The sequence below is a fragment of the Eriocheir sinensis genome, chromosome 62 (assembly GCF_024679095.1).
Source record: "Eriocheir sinensis breed Jianghai 21 chromosome 62, ASM2467909v1, whole genome shotgun sequence".
NCBI lineage: Eukaryota > Metazoa > Arthropoda > Malacostraca > Decapoda > Varunidae > Eriocheir > Eriocheir sinensis.
This window is the reverse complement of record NC_066570.1, coordinates 10,660,528-10,679,265: the sequence shown is the minus strand read 5'-3', so window position 1 is coordinate 10,679,265 and position 18,738 is coordinate 10,660,528. Positions and strand designations below refer to the sequence as shown.

Sequence of the window (18,738 nt, the reverse complement as noted above, 5' to 3'; positions counted from 1 at the left end):
CATCTTGTTTTTGCTCATAGTGTCCCTCGCAGCTCATCTTTTAGCCTTTCTTTGGAGAGGTAATCTAAAGTCCGGGTTGATAGGTGGTCTTCAGGGCAGCATGTGCACGGGTAGTCTCAGGCCATCCGGCGGTGAATGAAAAATCCCAGCTGTGTGGCGGGGAGGATTTGAACCTGCGTCCCTCCTGGATGTCCCGGACGCGGCGCCGGTACTCTAACCACTTAGCCACCGCCTCCTCATATTACACTTCCGTTGTGGAAAATCCGCTTCATCGTTAACTCTGCTCATACGCACGCTTCACCTCCGGGCACACGCCACAACACGACAATACTCGTGCGATAAGAAGAGCTCAGCGCTGCCAGTTCATATTTTTCATTCTTATTTTTGTATGATTACAAAATATATAGTTAATGACGAAGCACTGAAAGGGAGTAGGGTCTACATATGTACACATTACACAGACATGCATAATGCATTTATATATTAATTACAAACACAAATACGTACATACACACACACTGTCACACGACAAACACTATCACACACACACATTCTCAGCCAGTGCAAAGGTGGGAATTCCGCAATTTAAGTCGCTAATCGCTAATCCGACAATAGTAGACAGTTAGCGGAATGCCAAAATTGTAGTCTGCTAACGCAAACTTTCAAAAACTGCCAACAATCAAATTTCCGGGGACTTAAGAATATTCTTGAAAGTGTGGATGGCCAGACGTCCCGGATTTTCTGGGATAGTCCCGGATTTTAATGGTTCACGCCGGAAATAAAATTGTCCCGGAAATGTCCCGGATTTCATGCAGTGTCGCGGAAAACGTGTTTTTTTTAATTTTTATTTTATTAGAACGTCCCGGATTTCACTTCAAGTTCAACACCCTTGTCCCCTCCTCCGCAGCTGTGGAGAGATTGTTCAGCTTGTGCTCTGACATCCTCAAGCCCAAGAGGTCATCTCTTACTCATGAAAACATTGAAAAGTAGGTGTTTGTCAATGGAAACATGCACCTCTTAAAAGGGAAGTGGCTGTGCCAGAGGGAGGATTTTGTATTTTGCTGTTTGGGGACTAAAAAATGGTTAGCAGACTGTTGCGGACTTCGTTAGTGGACAAAAAAAAAATATTAGCGTTAGCATTAGCGGATTTGCGATTGCTGACTGGCGAAGCAGGAAAACTTGCGGATTAGCGATTAGCGACCCAACACAGTTAACGGAATTGTAAATTGCAGACTAACAAAAAATTAGCTGGTGCCCACCTATGCCAGACACACACAATATCTCTCTCTCTCTCTCTCTCTCTCTCTCTCTCTCTCTCTCTCTCTCTCTCTCTCTCTCTCTCTCTCTCTCTCCTTGCCAGGCAGGCTGGATCCATTCATACCTACGCAATATTACATATAGTACATACAGTGCAATAATAAAGACACACATACTTTTACACATTTATATGAAACATACACACTACATAGTCACAATGTAAAATTATCTCCCTCCTTGTACCCTTCCGTAAAACTTTCAACACATTAGGTTGGGTAAATTAGAAAGAAAATGAATACGGTGTAATTTTAGTAGATTATTAAGTAAATACCTTATTGATAAAATCAATTTCTTCAACTTCGCAAACACTCTGCACTGAGTCTGTGACTCTGTAATGCTTAAAGGATATCCGCCACATCCTCATTGTGTGTGGTGCGGATGCGGATGCGGATATGTACTACATCACAAATGCGCCTGCGGATGCGGATGCAGATTTCTCATTTTTTTATAAATTGCGGATGCGGATGTGTAAAATTATGCGGATATTCCGCAGTTGCGGAAGCGGATGCGGATATCCGATACATGACTAGCAAGTACCAGCCCATGCTGCACACGAGCGAGAGGGAAAGAGAGAGAGAGAGATAACAGGGAATTACCTTGTCTTCTTTTAGAGAGTCTGGACTCTGGCGTTCAGGGCACGGGTCGCAGCTGCGGTCGTCCTGTCTGTTGCGGAGATAGGAGTCGGCGGACGGAACTGGTAATTGATTCCGAGCAGTCCCCTTTCGCTATTTGCAACAGTGGCGACCTCGCCTAGGACATTTGAGTTGTTCTACTAACATCAGTGCTATAAATTACCTAATTTTGTTTATTGTTAGTATTATTGTTAACTTTCACTACGGTGACTCCTGAACCAAGTGCCCCAGGTAGCCCTCGCCCTGAGTCCCCGCTGGAGGAGGTGATTCAGAAGATATCTTCCCAAAAAAGCGGCAGAGTATCTCCCACGCCTGAACCATCCCGACCGTCTCTGCCTAATGCCCGTCCGTCTGCACCCACCTTTGGCTTCTATGGTGGGGCTCATTCTACTTCGTTGGGTCTGAGAGTCTTTGCCCCGGAGGCTCAGAAGCAGCTGGAGTAGAGAAAGTTGGAGACGGAGGAGAGCAGAGAGAAGAGAAGGCTGCAACAAGAGAGAGTGATGGAGGAGAGAAGGCTGCAACAGGAGGAGAGAAGGTTGCAGTATGAAGAGACTGGCAGAGGCAGTATGAGTTCGAGAAGTCACGATTAGAGTCCCGGATAGACTCGCGTAGAGTAAATCCAGCAGTGACCCGGATAGAGACCCCGGAAGCTAGCCTCATTAGGAGTTTGAAGCTAGTTCCGGATTTTGATGAAGAGAAACGGACTGAGTGGTTTGTCAGGTTTGAGAAGAAGCCCCGGGAGTACGAGTGGCCTCGTGAGAGATGGGTGGGAAAGGGAAAGGCAATGTCAGCGTTCGACAGAATGGGGGTGGATGACCTGGAGGACTATGAGGAGTTCAAGACGGCCAACTTAAAGGCTTATGAACTCCAGCCGGAGGCCTACAGGCTTATGTTCAGAGGGGCTCGCAAGAGAGCTACCAACACCTACGTGGCTTGCGCGCGTTACCTCGAGAAGACGCTAGATAAGTGGCTGTTGAATGAAAATGCTGATACCTACAAGGACGTGAGGGAGTTAATCCTCATGGAGCACTTTACTAGCATTGCTGACAAGGACGTCGGAGCCGAGATTAGGGAAAAGAGATTCACCGTCCTGAAAGAGGCGGCTACTTGGGCGGACGATCGAGTGTTAGCCCTTCGAGGTTCGGGTTCTAAGTCAAGTGGATGGACACCGTTCGTTCGTGAGAGGTCTGCTGGAGGAGCAGCCTCTGCTAACAAGACACTAAACCAGTCCAGTACAGCCCGGGAGGGTGAGAAGTCTACTGGAAATAAGACTCCTACTTCTAACCCTTAGGTAACTTGCTTTTACTGCAAGTAGGTGGGGCACATTAAGTCCAATTGTTCTAAGTGGAAGGCGACTCAAAATGCTAACCTGGTGGCATTAATTGTTGGGTCCGGTCAGGTGGATGGGAGGAGATTGGAGGATGGGAAGGATGAGTGTGTGGCATCGCGTAGTCAGGGGAGTAGCCAAACGGGCACTTCACCGGAGCGGGCCAGGAACGACTCGCACCTGACACCGCCTCCGGAGAGGCTACCTCAGGAACCGTCCATGGACTGGTGAAAGCCCTTCATGTGTCAGGGTACGGTGAAGATTGAGGGCGTCTCCTACCTAGTTACGGTGTTCTGGGACACGGGTGCACAACAGTCGGTGTGCAGAAACGTGACTGGGAAGACTGGGAGCACGGGAAGGTACTTGATGTGCCGGTGTATGAATTCAGTGGACTCCAACGACTGTTTTCATGTCGAACTTGAGTGTCCTATCGTGACAGCTGCAGCTCAAGTGGCAATGGCCGATGTTTTGCCGGTAAATGGGGTAGATTTCCCGCTCAGAAATGACTTGGCGGGAGAGAAGGTGTTCCCTTCACCCGCAGATTCTGTCACCGTCTCAGAGGAAACAGGTGAAGCCTCTGTCACCGGTGGGGACATGGCCTCGGAGGTGGAACCCCCAATCCCATGCAGTCTGTGCTATTACACGTTCCTTGGGTAAGCGGCAGGGTGTTATTGAGGAGGAGAAAGAGGAAGCTTCCCCTACCCGGTGCACCAGAGGTGGTGCTGAGGTTAGCCCACCGACCTGTCAGGACGCTGGGGCCGAATGTGTATACAAAAAGTCACCAAGAAAAGCGCCTAATGTAGCGGGTGTTATTGAGAAGGAGGGAGAGGAAACTTCCCCTTCCCAGTGCACCAGAGGGCGCACCAAGGGAAACGGCGCTCTGGCATCAGATGCCCCGACTAGCCCCGTGCCTTCTAATCCCTTATCCACTAGAGGATTAACTTTGGTCGGTTCGGCTGAGTTGGGTGGTAAACAGCAGGAGGACGCTTCGCTAAAGCCCTTCTTTGCCAGAGTGGGGGAGGAGAGCAGCACAGGGGGCGGTAAGGAGCATTTTATGCTCGTCGCTAATGTCTTGCATCGGTGGTAGACCTACGAGGACACCTAGGCAGGCATGGGAGTGGGTGACGTGGTACAGGTTGTCGTTCCTGAAGAGTATAGGGAACCTTTAGTGCAACTCGCACACGAGGGTCCTTGGGCGGGTCACCTTGGTGTGAAGAAAACCGTGCAACGGCTGAGGATATTTTTTTGGTGGCCACACCTGACGACAGGGCGTGACACACATGAACAGTTGGTGGGCAAGCCGAACCAGGTGATTCCTGTGGCTTCTCTGGTCCCGATCCCGGTTGTGAAATTACCCTTCACTATATTAATGGTTGACATAGTGGGGCCTTTCCCTCCTTCGTCGGCGGGGAACAAGTATCTTCTTACCATTATGGATGTCAACACTCGATATTCTGAGGCAATACCCATAAGAAACATGCACGCCAAGTCAGTGGTTAAACACCTTATTAGTTTCCTCACCCACTTTGGGTTACCTAAGGAGCTGCAATCGGACTTCCCACTTGTTCAAGCAGATGCTGGTTGACTGGGGAATTGCCCATGTGTTGTCCAGTGCCTACCACCCGCATTCGCAGGGTGCGCTGGAGAGACACCACCAGGCATTGAAAACAATGTTGCGTGCCTTCTGCTATGATAGCGGCAAGGACTGGGATCTGGCGGTGCCGTTCGTATTGTTTGCAGTGGTGAGGGATGTGGTGAGGGAGGCCTAGAGCGACGCCGCGCGGTGTCAGGCCGAAGCACCACTCGATTTTGTCCATCGAACCCAGGGGAGGCTACATCACGCCCTCGAGTTGGCTCGTGAGCACTTAGTTGGGGCTCAGACTAGAATGAAGACCTACTATGACCGAAAAGCCCAGGTAAGGTGTTTCCAGCCCGCGGAGGAGGAGCTAGCTCTACTGCCTCTACAGGTAAACCGCTAGATGGCCGGTTCAGCGGCCCGTATCTATGGTCTGTTCCACGAGAGCTGGCTGAGATGTTCCTTTAGGGGTGGACTCGCGGGCTTGGCATCATTGCTTGAGTGACGGTCTCCGCGCCGCTCATTGGTTATTGTTTACTAGATCTAAGCTGCGACAATTTCGTTTGCCATGTCATAGCCTACTATCTCTCGCGCTCTGTTACCTCTTAAAATCAACACTCTTGGTATATAAATGAATCTATTATCATATTCTCTCTTCCTTATGTTTTTTTTTAGTTTATCACCCACAAATAATATAAACATATCTCAAGATTAATGATTGGACGGACGATGAAAGAAAAGAGAAGGTTCTTGCCATAGGGCTTAAGCCAATGTTTATGATTAAGCTACGCCAAAAATATACCAAGAAATCTTACAATAAATGAGTTAGTTGACGAATAACATTGTGTAGACTGTAGCCCAGCACTTTGTAGTAGAAAAAAAAGTATTTAAAAAGTTTAGTCTCAACAGTCGCTTTAGTCGCTGGATATTGTCCGTTTACGTGCAGTTCCGACTTACTTTTGTTATGAATGTCGTTTCAGATTTATTTATAATAGCTCAAAAGGCACATACTTATCAATAAAGATATTATTGCATTAGTTTTTTTATCGGTGCAGTCTGTTGCCTTACTGCTTAAAAGGGGTTTTGGTAGGAATACAAAGTCAATTTTATGTGCATCAGAACAAGTTAAGAATTAGCCAATGGGCGCGCAGTACCGTCACCCAAGCAATGATGCCAAGTCCGCGAGTCCACCCTTGAAGGCTTAGGCCCCCCAGGTCTGGTGGAACCGACTATAGTGAAAAGGAGGGCGGTTCCACCAGACCTGGCGGGCCTAAGCCCGCCAGGTTTGGTGGAACCGCGGGGGGCCTGGACTACCTGATTGCTACTCCAGACAGGCGGAAGGACCTTCAGCTATGCCACATAAATATTTTAAAGCCGTACTACCGTCCTGCCAGTCGCCAGGAGGCTGCCTGCGAACCCCCCTCACCCACAGGAAGGTGAGCGGGAGGGCGAGGAAGGGACTGATTCTGACTGCGCAGGTCGGGTCCAGGGGCGGGCCGCGTCTAGACTCTAGAGTGCGGGGGCCGAGGCACTTCCGGAGAGACTAGAGCAAGCGCCTCCTTCGACCTGGTAGTAGGTGGTCAGGAGAATGAAGGAGGTGGCGGGGCTGATTGCGTGAGTAGTGTCTTGGGGGGACTGATCCCAGTTGGGGGTGGGGCGGGCGTGCCCGGCGACCCGGGTGCGGGCGCTTCACTGGTTTTAACACTCGGGGCCGATTCTTCTCTGGACCTATCGGCCGAGGAGCCGGGGCTCGACGCAGTCATCCCAGCTGTGTTGTGGGAAGGAAACGGCCTAGTTCCCCTCCGGGACAAGCTTACCCATCTTGCTCCAGAGAGACAAGGTGAGTTTAGTAGACGACTAAGCAAGTATCCGCGGGTCTTCGGTAATGATTCTGGTGTGACCATATGGACTACGCACGACATTGACGTTGGTGACGCCAAACCAGTGAGCCAGACGTGCGTAGTAGGGTCTGATGGTCAGCCCCAGCCCGTTGTGGCGCAGGCAAGTGTTTCCTGTGGCGCCATCTTGCATTGGCTCATGCTGTCTCCCGGGGATCATCTTTAATCCTAAAATCTATAGTCCAGGTTGATAGGTGGTTTTCAGGACAGCATGTGGGGCTGGAGAATCGTTAATAGACTCCTTCAGGTATCATACGAGACGAGCGAGGCATCTCGCCCCGCTCGTAAGCAGGCGGGCAAGTACCAGCCCGCGCTGCACACGAGAAACAGAGAACAGGAAATTACCTTGTTTCCTCTTAAAGAGTCTGGAATCAGGTGTTAAGGGCACGGGACGCAGCTGCGGCCGTACTGTCTGTTCCGGAGAAGTAGTCTGCGGACAGAACTGGTAGTTGATTCAGAGCAGGCCCATTTCGCTATTTGTAAAATATATATATATATATATATATATATATATATATATATATATATATATATATATATATATATATATATATATATATATATATTTTTTTTACGTCGTGGCCTATTGCGCCGGTAGGCCTCTTCCCGGTGGATTCTAATGCTGCCCTCCCGGAGCTCATCTTTAATCCTAGAATCTAGAGTCCGGGTTGATAGGTGGTCTTCTGGGCAGCATGTGGGTAATTTTAAGCCACTCTGCAGCGGCTGAAAAATCCCAGCTTGGTGGCACCGGGCGGGGATTGAACTCACCTCGCCCCGAACGCGTATATATATATATATATATATATATATATATATATATATATATATATATATATATATATATATATATATATATATATATATATATATATATATATATATATATATATATATATATATATATATATATATATATATATATATATATATATATATATATATATATATATATATATATATATATATATATATATATATATATATATATATATATATATATATATATATATATATATATATATATATATATATATATATATATATATATATATATATATATATATATATATACACACACACACACACACACACACACACACTTGTACACAATGTTTTCTTAAATTTTGTGAAACCTAAAAAAATCCTGTTTTTTTTTTATTATTTACGTCTGTCTAACTTCGCAGTGCTACTCTTTTTCCCGAAAGTTTCCCCCAGATATGAGGAATTTGGATGCCAACTTACCTTGGAAATAAATCTTGCTCCTTTAGGATTATAGGGTAAATACGATGTTACTTGAAACACTGGACATCTTCGTGACCTCATTGGCAACAGCAGCACCGCCCTTCTCAAACCCACAGTCCGACGTAATGCATTCCTAAGGAAATATTGAAAACGGGAGAAAATGGGGATGGTATTCACTTATTAATAAATGAGTATGTTAGTGTTATGTGTGGTGTTCTCTGAAGTTGTGGGAGAGACATTTTTGAACCCATAGACCACGAGTGTAGTTACTGAACACATCATCTTCAATGGTCGTGGCAACGGGTGTAGGTATATAATCCCAGCCATTGCCCGCTATAATATTTATATAACGCAAAAATGGGTCACGTGTGCTTCTGTTATTCTTCAGTTAATAGTCATTTCAGTAAGTGTTTTGACAGCTGTCGAGATGTACGAGTCTTGTGAACATGCTGAAGTCTACGAAGAAAAAAATACAACACTTCATGGTTTAACATTCTCCAAAATTACATAACTTAACGGAATAAATGCACTGTGCTGAAATCGGACTTTTTTGTTGGTCATCAGTGTATTTTTTGCATCTAGAAATATTAGGGTACTTGGAAATATCCGGAAACACACATCTAATGGCCGCTAATACACAGTCCCACTTTTTCTGCTCCCAACAATACTTGAGTAAGATTTTCAGCATCAATAATTGTCAATTTTAAAATGAGCCGAATCTAATGAGACTGATGGTATTTGAGTAATTGACGTTAGAAAGAAAAGGTTTAACGTTTGGCAAGTACTAAAATATCCTAAATGGCGCGGGAGTCGTGGGAAGAAATACCCGTAGCCTAGGCATATGTGCCTCTCTCTCTCTCTCTCTCTCTCTCTCTCTCTCTCTCTCTCTCTCTCTCTCTCTCTCTCTCTCTCTCTCTCTCTCCTCTGAATAAATTGAATACATACTTTTTCGAGAAACAAAAACAGCATTTCTTGTAATTATAAATGGACTCGTAATCTAATAACAATAGCAGTATATATATTGGCAAACCGTTAAAATAAAGGTAGGACATGAAGAATTACCAAATAGATGAGTTAAGATATAATGGAGGCTGGATGGAGGAGGAAATAACACGCAGGGCAACAAACACTATGGCGGCCGGCTGGAAAGCGGGGGCGACTCAAGAAGGCCTCTCGTCTCCATAGAGAGCCAGCCGTGACTGGCGATATTGATTGACGGTACCGGTAGTCGGTGTCGGCAAGAGTTCCGGTACTGGGGGCATATTCAGAAAGCACTTACATCGATGTAACTCCGAGATACATCCCTCCGCACTTCCATCGGGATTCAGAAAACAGAAAAAGGATGTAGCCGAGGATGTAACTCGGGTGTAAGTTACGCCAGCCTCGGAGGAGGTGTAACTCTTGCATCCTTTCTTTAATTTTCAATGAAATGCTTTATATATATATATATATATATATATATATATATATATATATATATATATATATATATATATATATATATATATATATATATATATATATATATTGTTTCCCGATAAGGAAATAAGAGTATATGAGTCAGTAAACCAAATTCCTTCCTTAAAACTCGATATACACCTTTTCCCAAAATTAAAATTTCAAAATGGCGCACATACATCAAGCCTCGGAATCCCCGCCTGGGGGGGGACCACAAATTCAGCCAGGGAGGACTCCCCTTCTGGCTGCCGACCCGAGAGGTGTCTTGATAACTCCTCGAACCTCTTTCTTCTCAATTTCTGCAACATTCGCGGTCTTCGCTCTAATTTTCATTCTGTGGAACATCATCTCTCCTCCTCTAAACCTCATCTTCTCTTCCTTACCGAAACACAGGTTACTGAATCTACTGACAGCAATCTCTACTATGTTCCCTCCTACTACCTCTATCCTAAATTTCAATCCAAAGCTGGATGTTGCGCCTACGTGTGCAACGACATCACTTGCTCTCGTGCCCACAACCTTGACTCTTCTGAATTTTCTACCATCTGGCTAAGACTTCATTATCATTCTATTACTAAATACATCTGTGCTGTTTATATCTCACCTAACTCTACCAACTATGTAAAATTCTTTGACTATTTGAATTCTAAAGTGGAGCACATCTTGACCCACTCTCCCTTCGCTGAAATCTCCATCCTAGGAGATTTCAATGTTCACCACCAGCTTTGGCTTTCATCCTCTTTCACTGACCATCCTGGTGAACAAGCCTACAACTTTGCTATCCTCAACGACCTAGAGCAGTTGCTCCAGCACCCTACACGTATTCCCGACCGTCTTGGAGACCGACCCAACATTCTAGACCTCTTCCTTATCTCAAACCCTTCTGCTTATTCTGTCAAACTGTTCTCTCCGTTGGGTTCCTCCGATCACAATCTTATTTCTGCATCCTGTCCTATCGCTCCTGTACACCCTCTGGACCCACCGAAGAGGCGATGCTTCTGGCATTTTGCTTCAGCTCGGTGGGACGACCTGAGGATGTACTTTTCCGATTTCCCGTGGAATGATTATTGCTTCCAGGATAGAGACCCCTCTGTGTGTGCTCAGCGCATCACAGAGGTGATTGTCTCTGGAATGGAGGCATACATTCCTCGTTCTTTCTCTACTCCTCACGCTAAAAAGCCTTGGTTTAATCACGCTTGTTCTCGTGCTGTCAATGATAGAGAGGCAGCTCACAAAAGGTACCAGAGCCTTCAAACTAATGCTAATTATGAACTTTACATTTGTGCCCGGAATCGTGCCAAATCTATTCTCCGACTAACCAAAAATTCTTTCATTAATAGAAAATGCTAAAACCTTGCTTTCTCTCACTCTTCCCGTGACTTCTGGCATCTAGCCAAAAACATCTCCTCCAACTTCACTTCTTCATCTTTCCCTCTACTCCTCAGTCCTGACGGCAACACTGCCGTCTCATCTATCTCTAAGGCTGAACTCTTCTCTTAAACTTTTTCTAAAAACTCCACTCTGGACGATTCTGGGCATATTCATCCTACTCATCCACCCTCTGACTCCTTTATGCCTGTTATATAGATTCTTCAAAATGATGTTTTCTATGCCCTCTCTGGCCTCAATCCTCAGAAGGCTTATGGACCTGATGGAGTGCCTACTATTGTCCTTAAAAACTGTGCCTCCGTGCTGTCACCCTGCCTGGTCAAACTCTTTCGCCTCTGCCTTTCAACATCTACCTTTCCTTCTTGCTAGAAGTATGCCTTCATACAGCCTGTGCCTAAGAAGGGTGACCGCTCCAATCCCTCAAACTACCGTCCTATAGCTTTACTTTCTTGTCTATCTAAAGCTTTTGAATAAATCCTTAACCGGAAGATTCAAAAGCACCTTTTCACTTGTGACCTTCTATCTGATCGCCAGTATGGGTTCCGCAAGGGGCGTTCTACTGGTGATCTCCTAGCCTTCTTAACTGACTCTTGGTCATCCTCTCTTAGCCGTTTCGGTGAAATTTTTGCTATTGCGCTGGACACATCAAAAGCTTTTGATAGGGTCTGGCACAAATCTTTGCTTTCCAAACTACCCTCCTACGGTTTCTATCCTTCTCTCTGTACCTTTATCTCCAGTTTCCTTTCTGACCGTTCTATTTCTGCCGTGGTAGACGGTCACTGTTCTTCCCCTAAATCTATTAACAGTGGTGTCCCACAGGGTTCTGTCCTATCTCACTCTTTTCTGTTGTTCATTGATGATCTTCTTTCCAAAACGAACTGTCCTATCCATTCCTACGCCGATGATTCCACTCTGCATTACTCAACTTCTTTTAATAGAAGACCCACCCTACAGGAACTTAACGACTCAAGGCTGGAGGCTGCAAAACGCTTAGCCTCAGACCTTACTATTATTTCCGATTGGGGCAAGAAGAACCTGGTGTCCTTCAACGCCTCAAAAACACAGTTTATCCACCTATCCACTCGACACAATCTTCCAAACAACTATCCCCTATTCTTTGACAACACCCAGCTATCACCTTCCTCAACACTAAACATCCTCGGTCTATCCTTAACTCAAAATCTCAACTGGAAACTTCATATCTCATCTCTTACTAAATCAGCTTCCTCGAGGCTGGGCGTTCTGTACCGTCTCCGCCAGTTCTTGTCACCTGCACAGTTGCTGTCCATATACAGATGACGTGCGGTGGCAGAACGGGAGCGAAGAGCTCGGCGAGCCGCTCAGCCTCCTCCTGCTGCCGTGGGTGAAGCCCGGGCCTAGCAACGGCCCCTCGGCCAATAGAGCGAATTTTTCGCCAGAGGAGGGAGACAGGCGTGGCGGATCCGAGGGAGGCGCACCAAGCAAGCTAACCCTCCTCCTTCACCCGGTTGGTCGTCTCTCTTGCTATGCGGACCGTTGCCCTCAGGAGGCGACGAGTCTCCTCGGAGTTGTGGCGGCGGTTGAGCCTCCTCGCCATGTTAACGCGGTGGTTCACCTCCCAGACCTCCTCGTCATAATACCATCTGTCCCTTTGATGGAAAGTGGGACGCCGGGACAGGGGGATGGCGGAGTCCGCCGCGGAGTGGAAGGTGGCGACCAGGCAGGCCTCGGCAGCGTCGACCGCGGCAGGGCGGGGATTTTCAGCCAGGTAAGTGGTAAGACAATGACTGAATTTGTCCTAGTCAGCCCTACGGAAATTCCAGCCAGGAGGGCGGGGAGGGAGGACAGGCGGCTGGACGGGGAGAGTGATCATGGAGGCGATGTGGTCGCTCACGAGGTGGTGGTGGAGCGACCATGCCGCGTCTACCCCTAAGGGACCCGACACAAAGGAGAGGTCTAAGACCCCCCCCCCCCCGCGAGGTGTGTCGGCTCACCAGTATTGAGGATGGATACCCGAGGGGCCTCGTCGAGGGTGGCAGATAGAAGGCGCCCTGCCCGGTTGCGCCTTGCATCGCCCCATCGCTCGTGGTGAGCGTTGAAGTCTCCCCCGATGAAGGTGCGCTCCTCGCTGGCAAGAGTAATCAGCTCACCAAAGTCGGGCTCCTCCGACGTCGGCCCCCAGTAGACGCAGTAAAACGTCAGGCGCGTCCGGGCAAGCGTGACGGCGACTGCTAATACCACCACGCCGTCGCCGCAAGCCACGGGGTGACGCACTCGAGAACAAGGAAGTGAATCCTTGACCAAGATGCCACACCCTCGTGTCTGACCGGCCACAGCAGGGAGGTAAAAGGACTGGTATCCCCGGAAGAAGGGCACGCGGTGCTCCGGGAGAAGCGTCTCCTGCGGGAGAATCACACTCTTGCGCCATTGCAGCACGCAGGAGGTTGGACTTTACGCGGACGCTACAGACGTTCCACTGCAGGACCGTGAGGCGGTGAGCACCTATATTGACATCTTCCTGGGGCGCGGGTCCCGGTTCATCACCGGGCGGGTCGGCAGCTCGCCCGCGGTCAGGGAGGTGGGAGCAGGAGGCGGCGTCACCAACCGAGAGTGCTGGCTGGTTGCAACGGGCGGGGGCGTCGTTAGGGGCGCGGAGGGCCCCGCGCGCACGAGGGCAGGAGGCGGCGGATGGGGGGTCTCCAGAGCAGGAGGGGGCGGCGTGGGTGGTGTTGGTGACGGCCCGCTGAGAGAGTGTGCCTGCATAGGTGGAGCGGCAGCCTGCCCGGCCGGCGTTTCTGGGAAGAGGCTTCCCACCACCTCATTCGCTGCGTCCTAGAACACTTTCGGCTCGACGTCCGACTTGAGGACCGTCGCTATGATCCTCCCGAAGCCCTCCAACAGGCCCACCACCACCTCCCTCGTGATGAGGCAGCCCGGAGGAGCGGCAATGGGAGCCGCTGTGGTGAAGGAGCGGGGCTGGCGGCCGGCGGGCGGAGGTTGGCGAGCGGGATCGCCGGTCGGGCACACGGCGAGCGGTGTGCTGGGCCGGCGGAGGCGGCCGCAGATGGCGAGGAGTGATAGGAGGAAAACTCTTCTCGTACGGAGCTGGTGGAGGGGGGGCAGGAGGTGTCTGATGTACAGGCTGGAGGAGGCGGGGCGGGGGAGCATCCGTGGACGCGGAGGGCAGCTGGCTGCCCCAGCGGAAGGTGCCAAGAGGAGCAGGGCGGTGGGTGACAACCCAGCGCTGTTGGACCGTGCGCTGCTTGTCTACCAGCACCCGCCTGTTGGCACAGTTCGTGTTCCAGGCGTGGTGCTCCTCTTGGCAATTTGGGCACTTGCTGATGATGTCCTGACCAGCCTCGTATTTGGTCCGGCACCGCTCCGTGTCGTGCCTGGCCGAGAAGATGCCACATACCGGAGGGCGGCTGCATCTGACGCGATGGTGGCCGAACTGCTGGCAGTTGTAGTAGCGAAGCGGCTCCTTGTTTTAGACCTGGCGCGTCGGCCCGTCCCGAGTCGTGCAACGTTCCGCCTCCAGCACGCTGGGATGACGCAGCAGCGGCTTGAGGGGCATGACAACTGGTACGCCAGCAGCACGCCCTTGGTGTTTACCCCGGGGGACACCCTCAGCTCCACTGGGACGCCGGAGACCTCCCTCACTGCGAGCAGGGTGTCGTGCTGGGCCCAGTCGGCAGGTGTGATAAGCACACACGTTGTTGCAGCTGCCGCTCCAGCGCCTCGGCGAGATCGAGGGTTGTCTCGATCCCGGGAGTCGCCGCAGAGGCGACTGGGGGCGAGAGGGGCGCCGGCGGACGAGGCGGAAGCAACCGGGGAGGAGCAACGCTGCCTCTTGGAGCCCGTCATTTGCCAGCCGTCATCACCCTCAGGGTTGTCGGTGGTCAACTCAGCCTCCTCGTCGAGTTCATCGACTGTGATCTCCGACTCGGACGAGGACACCGAACCCGACTCAGAGTCATAAGATTTTGATAGTAAAAGAGCCGGGTAGGACGCGTAGCAATGGTTTTAAGTTAGACAAATTCAGATTTAACAAAGACATAGGCAAGAATTGGTTCACCGATAGAGTGGTGGACGAATGGAACAGGCTTGGGGGCTATGTTGTGGGTGCCAATACCGTAGATACATTCAAGAAGAGGTTAGATAAAGCCATGGATGGTGAGGTAAGGTGGGTTGGTTTGGTTTGTAAGATTTACCACTGAAAAGGGGTGAGGGCCTTCGCTAAAATGCGGCCCTGTAGGGAGGACGAGCGATGAAACTCGGGGAGGGTGTGGGGACGCCTCCGTCGCCGCCACAGCCACGGGTATCAGCCGGCGAGCAGCGACGGAGACACGGGCCCCCCAGGCAGACGCCTAGTAGCAGCCCGTAGCAGGACACGGGCGAGCAGCCGAGCAGTCAACCGCAACGGGGCAGCCTAAAGCAAGGATGACCAAGCAGGTCTACCTCACCGCTGTGGAAGGGCCACCCGGCCGCTCGCCCATGGAGGGCTGGCGTGCTCTGTCAGCCCGTTGTTGTTGTTGTTAAAGATTTACCCCTAGTATCACTAAGGGAACGGGCCCTTGTCCGAATACGGCCCGTTAAGAGGCTAAAAATGCTCTCTCCCTGCGCGGGGAAGCACGGGCTTAGCCTAATGGCGGCCCGTAGCAGGGTGCCGACAGACCGACTCTATCGGCGATTGAAATTAGCCGACCGAGTCGGTCCGTCGACGAGGACTGGCGTGTCTCTGGCAGCCCGTTTTTTTTTTTCGTTTCTAAGATTTACCCCTTTAATAAGGGGACAGGGCCTTTGTTCAAAGGCGGCCCTGTAAGGGGGAGCGGGCAATTTAATTTCCGGCGGGTGTAGGGACGCCTCCGCCGCCGCCTCAGCCACGGGTATCAACCGGCAAGCAGCGACGGAGACGCGGGTCCCCCAGGCAGGCACCCAGTAGCAGCCCGTAACGGGACCCGGGTGAGCAGCCAGACAGTCAACTTAACCGGCGGACCGGAATGCCTTTTTTTTTTTTTTCTTTTAGGAAAGAAGGTGAAGGGAGGAAAAGGGGGGGAGTGGAAGGTAAAGTAGGAGGGAAATGCAGTAGGAGAGGAAAGTTGTGGGCGAGCCACTTTGCTTTATTTAGGTGTATCATTTCTCATTTAGTTGGTTGTACATAAACAATGTCAGTGTCAATTCCTTGCTGCAGAGGATTACAATTGTTTGAATAATATATTTGTGAATACAATGACATTAAGGTTTAAGGTAGCTAGCTAAACTAAGCATGTGTTACATATTATATACATATAATTTGAATATTGATAATGTGTTACATAATCGTTGGTGTTTAGTGGATTTTCTGGGTCAACGGTGTTCAGTGATATGATGGGTTAGGGATGTTGTTTATTTTCTCCATGCTGCTTGGGAAGTTGGTGTTGTACCTTTGAATGGTGTTGTCTTTGGGTGAATTGTAAAGTGGAATGTTAAGAACAATACGTTGCCAATTTTTTTCTGCTTTCAAATGAAGTCTTTGGTTTATTGGTAGTGTTTTGGTGATTGTGTGTATTTGTGCTGTTGTTAATGTATATGGATAACTTTGGCCGGTTGCGAACCTGAGCGCTCTGTTTTGAATTTTCTGTAATTTACTGATTTGGGTCTTGCTAAGTGTATGTGTGGGAATTGGGGGGTAGTCTAGGATGGGGATAATTATAGTTTTTACGTGTTGTGTCTTGGTGTTGGTGGACATGTTGCTGAATCGGTAGGGTTTGTGGAGTGTTTGTGATGCAAATATCTTTCTATCTTTTATGTGTTCAATGAATCCCCGATTGGTAATTTTTAGTCCTAGTATTTTGCCCTTATTTTGCGTTAGGTGTACATCATCGTTAGTGACAATTCCCTTTTGCTGTTGTGCGCCAAGTCTTAATATTGTAAATTTGTTTGTGTTTGTTTTGATCTTCCATTTGTTTTCGTAGCGGTTTTGTGTTTCAATTTCAGTAGCTGTGGCCCTCTGAGCCATAGCTTTAGAGCGTCCTGGGTATCCAGTGATCTGCGTGATGTCATCAGCGTAGGCAACGTTAATGCCTCTTACTGGAAGGGTGATGCCCTGAGTGTAGATTGTGAAAAGAGTCGGGGAGAGCACGCTGCCCTGTGGGACACCGCAGTGCAGTGAAAAGTAGTCGCCCAGCGCTGTTCCAAGTCTTATCCTCGCCTTCCTGTCCTATAATAAGTCACAAAGAAGCTTCTCAGTAGAGGAAGGAAGTCCGAGGTGTAAGATTTTGTACTTAAGCCCTACGTGCCAAACTTTGTCAAATGCCTTCGAGATGTCCCTCAGGACGACGTGACATTGTCCTGAGTCTGCTTTCTACTGCGCTATGGCCTCTGTCGCCAGAGCCAAGGCGTGGGTCGTGCCCCGGCCAGATCGAAATCCGAATTGAAGCTGATTATACAAGTCGTTTTATTCTAAATGAATTCGCAGTCGTCTGTTAATGATTCTCTCAAAAAAAAATTCCGGGGACTTCGAGTAATGAGATTGGGCTAAAATTGGTGGGAAGGTGAGGTGTTTTGCCATGTTTGGGGATTAGTTTAATCATCGCTTCCTTAATTTATCAGAAAAATAGCCAGAGGCTAGTGAGGCAATGAAAATGTGTTTGAGCCTTGTGATGGCTTCTAGTGGTAGGTGTTTTAGTATTGTCTTGTTGATTCCGCTCTGGCCGGGGCAAGTCTTCTTCAATTTTGAGTTAAGATTTCGTTGATTTCGTCGTTAGTGACAGGGGATGATAGGGGATTGTCTTCTGTGTCAAGTCGAGTCAGATCTGCGTAGTCGTGAGGGAGGGTTCTATATAGATTTTGCGTCAAGAATTGTTGTACTGTGTAATCAGTGTCTTCGTCGTGGTCTATGTCGTCATCGTCCGTGTAAACGTCTCGCCAGTGTTGTTTGTGTATAAGTTCTTTGTCGTTGTCGGAGTAAACTTTAATGTTATCTGGAGAAAGGAGGTATTGCGGGGTCTTGTCTTCCGTGCCCATCATGTTTTTGATCTTCCTCCAGAAAGTTGTTGGGTCACTGTGATGGGGGGCGGTGTCAGTTAAAATGCTTGTCCAATTGTTGTTGCTGTCCTTGATGAGTGAAGTATGCAGTCTGTCTTGTAGCAGTTTGTAATGTCGGTAAGAGTTGTACGTCCAGCCGTGTGTGGTTGTGTTGCGTCGGAGGCCGTCGAATTGAGCTATAAGTGTCCGGAAGTAGTGGCTGAAAGTGGAGGTGAATATTGTTTTATATGAGGTGGCCGGGATATTGCTGCCGGTGGAGTCTTTGATTACCTGGTACCAATCGTCTATGTATTGGTCGATGTCTTCCAGTGTAGGGAGGTGTATGATGTCTGGGTCCTCAAGTTTGTCTCTAATGTCAGTCTTAAATTTAGTCCAGTCAGCTTTTTTAAAGTCAGGTCTTTTGGGGATAGGGATTTGGATAGGCTTTGTCGCTGGTGTCATAACTATGGGGATATGATCGCTCGTCGTCAGGGGTCCCTGGGCGATATGTATATTGTGGTATGTTATGTTGTTTGTGAGTATGATGTCTGGTGTGGTGGCTGTGTTGTGTGCAGTGTATGTTGGGAAATGTGGACCAATGTGCTGTAGTGTTCTGTTTGTGATAAGGTGGTGTAATTGTCTTCCCTTTGTGTTGGTGTGTATGTAGCCGAGGATAGGGTGGTTGGCGTTTAGATCTGTGAGCATATATACTGATATGTTACGTCTGAAGAGCGTGACAAAGTCAGGAATGGGTAGGTAGTTGCGGGCTGGGGGCTGATACAGTGTGGCAAGGATAATTTTGCCTGTGGTTGTGTCGATTTCTACAGCAAAAGTGTCGGAGATGAAATCTTCAATGAGTTTGTATGTTATGTTGTTCCTGACGGCTATGGCGGTTCCGTCGGAGGGGGCGTTAGT

At 48.8% G+C, this 18,738-nt stretch overlaps 1 long non-coding RNA gene across 1 annotated transcript in view; it reads right to left on the bottom strand.

Moving 5' to 3' along the window:
- LOC126986758 (uncharacterized) overlaps nt 1–18,738 on the bottom strand; it is a 100,304-nt gene that overhangs the window by 47,003 nt on the left and 34,563 nt on the right. The window contains exon 3 of the long non-coding RNA XR_007739933.1: nt 7,993–8,125. This is a non-coding gene — a long non-coding RNA (uncharacterized LOC126986758). The remainder of the gene's footprint in view (nt 1–7,992; nt 8,126–18,738) is intronic.